Here is a 6,888-nt window from a genome sequence, read left to right on the forward strand (position 1 = left end):
AGGACAAAGCCTCCAGAGGCCCAGCGAGGGCTCTGACTGCTGGGTCACCCCAGGAGCGATGGTCTCTGGGCGTTACCTCCTGCATCAGTCTCCTGTCGAACAGCAGGGGGGCTTGCTTCATGGGAGTGGGTACTGCTTGGGATATCCCGGCTGCTTTGCTGGAAGTCCCGCAGCGGCATCTGGAAAAGTGCAGTGTTGTTGTTTCTGTTACAGCTGGTTTGTACCTTCTTTTCTGATTTCTCTGCTCTCCTGCTACAAACATCAGTCCTCCTTGTTAGGCAATTCCAGTAAGGTCTGCTGAATCTGTGCTACCTGCATTTATTTTCATCCTCCTTCCTTAATTCCTCCCTTCATTTCATCCTTAAAGGACATGAACTGATGTTCCCTTCTGGAGAATAAGAGAATGTTACCTGTAAGTTTATAGCAGCTGCAGGCGTGATCCTGCTGTGGATTCCTGTGCTTCTGGCAAACGCGTTTACTCACGATAGGTAAAAGCGAAAAATGTCTTTACGGCGAAGAGCTTTCGGCGAAAGACACGAGACTGTGAATCTGGAGGTTACAGTCTCTGCCTCTGTTCTGGAGGTTTATAGGTTAAGCTGCCCGACAGCACAGCCGTACTTCTTTCCTTGCAAGGGTATGGGGAAGAGAAATCACCGCTCAAATGATCTTGGTTACTGTGGGAAGAACACCTTGCAAATCACTCTGCCCAGGTGCAACCAAAGCTGGTGATGAGAGGATCGGGCTTATTTATAACCCTCCTTTCAGGAGGCTTGGTTCTCTTTGCAGGGCAGAAGCCTCTCTGCCCCACTTGGCAGAAGAGAACAGACCTCTGCAGCACCAATGTGCTTTGGCCTTGTACCCCAGTTTTGAAGGTGTTGACTGCATTTATGCCTGTAAATAACAAAGAAGATATTTGTTATCTAGAAGTAGGAGCTCTCGAGGCTGTTGCGTTTGGGCTTTTTGGGGAGGGGGGTGAGGTTTTGGGAGGCTGGCAGTATTTAGCCCCCATTAGCGACACAAGTCAGGCCACAACTGTTATGAGCCCGCAGCCTCGAAGAGGTTTTGGAGCACTGCAGCTGACGGCCCTCAGCAGACATGCTGCGGAGCCGAGACGGTGGCAATGCATAGACCATGCGGTGGCATTGTAGGTTGCTTATCGATATCTTTACAGTCTTCTAAAATCTCAAGTGAACTGCAGGGCAAATAGCTTTTTTTTCCCTGAGACAATATCCAGCTGAGAAACAGAGCTGAAGCGTGGAGATTTGTACTCTTCTATAACCAAAAAGTGTTGCTGTTTGTTGCTTCACAACTGAATGAGCCCCTTTCTGCGTAAGTCTCGTGTCTCTGGAACAGCCCCACAGCAAGCCTGTTTTTGCAAAGCTCAGTCATGAGCTCCTCTTTGCTCCTCTTTGAAGAACCCTCTGTAAAAGTGCCCATCAGAGCCCTCCGGAACCGGCCGGGAGTGCATCGTTTTGCCTGCAGTCTTGTTCAGCCCTTGCTTTGGAGGGCAGTTTGGGTGCAGCAGCGGGGAGTGCTGCCGTTTGGGAAGGGAGGAGTGAATGCACACGGAGGAAACGTTGCCTCTGCCTTTTCGCTGGGTGTGTGTTAGGCTGTGCTGTCTTTGTTTTCACGACAACCTTTTTTTCCCAGTTAATGAGCCAAATTTGACATGGAGAAAGTGGATGAAGCTCTAGGGAACTCATTAGAGATTTTTTCACGTCAGAATTTGACTCCAAATACATGAAGTCTAATCCTAAACCTTGGCAGGGATTTATACCACGGGACGTGCTGAAGCTCCTGGCTGGACTGTCGCACCCTCCCAGCCGCGCTCTCGCTGCCCCTCCGCAGCAGGGCAGGGGGAGAAAAGGAGTGGGAAATGCTCGGGGGCCAGGCTGAAGCCAGGGAGGCCACTTACCAGCTGCTGTCAAGGACAAAACAGGCTTAACTTGGGGAGAATTCATTTATTGCCAGTTAAAATAGGTTTGGAGAGTGAGAAACAAAGACAAATTAAAACAACACCTTCCCACCCCCAGCTTCTTCCCAGGCTCAGTTTCAGTCCTTCCTCCCCGGCTCCTCTGCCTCCCCTGCCCACGGCGCAGGGGATGGGGAATGGGGGCTGTGGCCATCCGTAACGGGTGGTCTCTGCCGCTCCAGCGCGGGGCCTTCCCGCGGGTCGCTCTTCCTTCACGGCTGTCCCCTGCTCCACCGTGGCCGCCCCACGGGCTGCGGGGGACTCTGCTCTGGTGCCTGGAGCACCTCTTCCTCCCCCCCCTCCTCCTCCTCCTCCTCCTCCTCGTCCCCTGGCCTTGGCATTGCAGGGCTGTTTCTCACACTTTTTCCCCTCACCCCTCGCTGCCGTGCGGTGTTTTGCCCTTTCTCAAATCAGCTTTTCTCGGCCGGAGCCGGCTGCGCCGGCAGGGCAGCCTCCCCCCTCCTCGCAGGGGCCCCCGCAGCCCCGGGCACCCAGCGCGGCGCTGGGCGCGCCGCAGGAAGCTGCTCTGGTGGACGCGTCCTGCTGTCCCTGCTCGGCGGAGACGAGTGACTGCCCAGCTCCAGAGCACCAGTCCCAGGACGGCAAAATGTCCTCCCTCCTGTGGGACGGCTGAGGTTAGTGGGTAGGGATTGCGTTTTTATGGCTTGGCTTAATTTCTGCTTAGTGAGGGGCGGCAGGTAGGAGCCAGGCATCGCCTTCCTTCCTCCTGCTTCAAAGAGGGTCCTGCGTGTTACCACAGGGCAGTCTCTTACGGTCTCCTGAAAACAGCCAAAGTCTGGAAAGTCAGTGAGTGCCACCAGTTTAGAGGCAACTCAGTGAGCCCATAATGTTGCTAAGGGGCAGAAACAGCACAGGCATTAGCCATGCAAAAACTGAGGCGATGCTGCCGCGGGTTCTGCTCCTGGCCTTTCAGTTCAGAAGGTGGCACGACGGCCGATCGCTCCCGTTGTCCTCGTGCGGTTAGCGGTGGGGAGGCAGGAGGCTCGGGGGGTGCCGGTGACAGGCTTGCGCAGGCACAGGGCAGCCCGCCCTGAAATTCAGTCATTCTGAAAAACTACAACCCCAAAAAATGTTGGTAAAATGAGCGGTTTGGTTCTGACTTATTCAGTTATTCGGCTGCAGCAGAGTTCAGACAAAGGTGCGCACGCCAAACTGTTGGCTCTGCAAACCAAAAGATCGCAGGGGATCAAGAGCAAAGCTCCGCTTGGAAGTCTGACATGGAGACCCAAAGGCTGCTGCTGCTGCCAGCCTGGGAAAGTGCCCTTTTCCAGTTCTCTGTGCCATGTTCGGGCTTGATGAGACCCCGGGCGCTGCAGGGGAGTTATGCAGGTTGAATAAGGCCCATACAATTGTTCGATAGCTTTCCAAATGCTTCCCATCATTGCATCCAACCTGGGGCAGATATTGCCTCAAAAATGGGCCGGGAGGAATAACCCTCCCAGAAGTGGAGGAACCGGCCGATCAGTACGCAGCAAAGGATCTGTCCTCCGCGCCTGCGACGCGTCCTGCGTGCCAGCTGAATAAACCTGATGCTGTAGAAAGAAACGTCAGGGGTTTTGTGGTTCGCTTGCTTTTGAGGCCGGTTTGGATGCAGCAGGGGCAGAGCCGGGCTTTGGGAAAAGGAGTCAATGCACGTGGAAGAAAAGCTGACTTTCCTCTTCGCTCTTCTCCTGGGGAGGAGTTTCTGCGTGGTTATTGTGTTTTGTGGCTATTCTGGTCTTGCATCGGCATCACTGAACTGGAATACGATCAAGTCGGAGAGGAACAGAAGAGGTTCATAACCGAGCACTTAGTGTCTCAGAGCAGATCAAGACGCGGTCATGGCTTCCTGGGGCGCTGGCCGCAGCTAAGAGTGTTCCGGCCTATTTTCTTTTGTGAACTACCGCTTGGCAGCCCTGGGCCAGCTATTGCATCTATTTCAAGAGCACTTATTTAATGCCAGTAAACTGCAAAACAGATTCTCTTGTCCGTTGATGATCGTCCCCAGCTGCTCGGCGCTGGGGCGGCTGGGCTTTCTGCCAGCTGCCCTGGAAGGCCGTTGTACCTGCTGGGCTGTGCGGCGACAGGGTTCGCACCGAGACACGCTATTGCCTCTGCCGAGCTGCGAAACAAACCTGATCTGCTGGAGGACAGAGGGATCTCTAAAGGCAAATGCTTAATCCTCTCGTTTGCTTTCTTAAGATGAAACAATTGATATTCTGGCACCTTTGTCAGCAGCTGTCCACTAAGGAGCCTGTCAGCCTGCCCCAAGCAGCGCAAACTCCTTTATCTTCCAAGCGCTTGTGATGAGGAAGGAGCCGTAAGTTGAAAAAAGAGCCCTGGCGGTGCAGAAGAGAGGGGCCTTGACAGGTTTTGAAGTGTGTGAAATAAAAATAGATCAGACGAGCCTGTGCTTCCAGCTGCTTTCTGCATCCTTACCTCAACAAAATGGTTGCCAGTTATTGAGACGGCGCCCCAGGAGCGAGGGAGGCTTGCGGCGGCCCCCGTGCTGAGCAGGTTGCTGCCTGGAGCATGCTAAGGTGGTTACCCGGGATCTGTGGTCGGAGGCTGAGGTAAAATAAAGGATGGCGGAGCGAGGAAGGCGTTGTTCACTGTCGTGGTTTAACCCCAGCCAGCAACGAAGCACCAAAATCCCCTGATTGAGGAGCATCACAAAGCTGGTCCCAGCTCACCCCTTTAATCCCCTGTGAGAGCCCTGGGCTTTCTCATTCAGCGCAAGGAAAGGCTCACTTGGGCTGTGTCATCCTCTCTGGTTTGTGAACTGGCTTTTACGGAATCGCTTCCTCCGGATCTGGGGCATCTCATCTGCAGGGGCGCGCTGGGGCACTTCAAGCCGAGGAGCTGGATGCACAGCGCCGTGCTCCCGCAGAGCCCTTCTCCGGCCAGCGCGGTCAGGAGCTGGCAGCGAGCAGCCGGGGCGCTGGGATCGTTTCTCCACAGCTCAGCTGCAGCCCATCGGAGTTCATCCAAGAAGCAGTGGCAGTTTCCTAGGCCAGGACCTCATAATTTGCATTTGCATGTATTTATTCACAACCAGTTCTCCATGGGGAGGTTTCTATGGCAAAGCAGCCCAGTCCGTATGGAGGAACAAACACGGATCCCACAGCTGCTCAGCTGAACCAGCCTGTTTCAAGCCATGCTTTATCTCCAGCTCCTGGAGCTGCCAGCTGGCAGCCAGGCATCGCCAGTGATTAGCAGAGAATTCCCTTGCAAGGGGCTGAATGTCTCATCTCCAGCCTGCTGATGAGCAGAGCTCGGACCAAACCCCCAGCTTTCAGCGGGGCTGGAAAAGGCTGCACAGACCCTTGACTCTGCGGGGAAGAGCTGCAGCGGTGGCGGGCTGGGCGCTGGGGGTCTTGCCTCATTTCGGGGGGTGCCACTGTTATGGAAAAGCTGTGAAGATGCCTTGATGAGACAGCGCTCAGAGCCAAAGGCCCAATGCTCAGCACCCCTGCTCCCTCTTTCTCGATACGCCGCTGACTCACCAGGCGGCCCCAAGCCCTCAGCTAAATGCTTCGTGCCCGAGTTTTCTTCTTGGCACAGAGTGCTGCTCTGCTTAGAGTGTAAGAGTTTAAGCAGATCTTGCTGACATTTGAAATGCTTTTCATTTTTGCTGAAAGGTATTTTGGAAGGAAAAGAAGAAAAAGAAAAAATTAATGTCACCTCTTCCACAGCAGGGGAAGGCAACAGCTACCATGCGGAGAAGGGAAAAATGAGTCGTGAGAAGAGAGGCAGGCGGTGACCTCTGGAAGCAGCACAGCCCTTCCTCCAGAAACGGCCACTTGAACGGCTCTGTTTTGCCTTTTGCAAAACAATCTCATGCTCCCCAAATAGAGGTTTTGGCCATAGAAATTACTCCACTTCTCCAGATTCACTAGAAGGGCCAAAAAGTGGGTTTGGGTGACAACCGTGCAGGGGAGCACGTGCTCCCTTCCTGGGGCCTGGCTGCATTTGCACTCCCTGTTCCCATCTTCCCGGCCAAACACCGCATTCTGGCTGTCTCGGGGCCTCTTCTCTTCTGCCTCCACGGGGACGGGGCAGCTAGCACCTGGCCCTAGCCACGTCTGCTTCACCTTCTTCTATCTTCTGCTCTTGTTGGTCAGCAGGACAGAGACCTCACAACACTTCTCTTTGCAATTTAACAACATGAAGGTTACGAGGTCCTGCTCCAGTGACCGGAGCGTGAGCAGGACTGGGGCCAGCATTTGCAGTGTTGGGTTGTGATACTCAGCACGATGTCTCTAAACCCAGCTTTCTTCCTCGGGGGACGGGGTTTCTCTGGGGCTTTTGGCGGTTGATCAGAGACATTGATACCTTCCAGTGCCCTCATACTCTTGGTCCAAAGGGGATAAATCACTCGATAAAGATCACTGATTTGCTTCTTGCGATGTCTTGTAAAATCAGCAAGGAGCGTGAAAAGTCTATCTATTCCATGTGGATTTGTGTGGCTTAGTATAAGAGAGTCGCTTATTTGTGTTGAGACTCCCAGAGAGAATCGGCAGAGGAAGGCAAAGTTACCATTGCTAATTTAGGAGGGCCAGGATTTAGATGGGGTTTTTAGTATGTCTGATTTCTTTAACTTTTAACTGTTTTGAAAATGTATCTGCTCTCTGAATCCCTGTGGGGACAGATGACTGAGAGGACTTGCCTTACCAGCTGAAGTCCGATCAGTTTATGTGTGTCGGCACCCTGCGGCACGAAGGGCGGCAGCCCGCCACAAATGAACATCCACGTTTCGCTCTCCTGAGAGCCACGACCCACCCTCACCAGCGTGAACGGTACCTGCTGATCCTCTCCCACCCTGCTCAGGCACCGCATGAGGACTCCCGGTCCACGTTCTTGCAGCGTCTGGGCTGCTGGCGCGATTTGTGAACAACCCAGGTACGCAGACCCCG

Source organism: Platalea leucorodia (genome assembly GCF_965183815.1).
Source record: "Platalea leucorodia genome assembly, chromosome: 12".
Taxonomy (NCBI): domain Eukaryota; kingdom Metazoa; phylum Chordata; class Aves; order Pelecaniformes; family Threskiornithidae; genus Platalea; species Platalea leucorodia.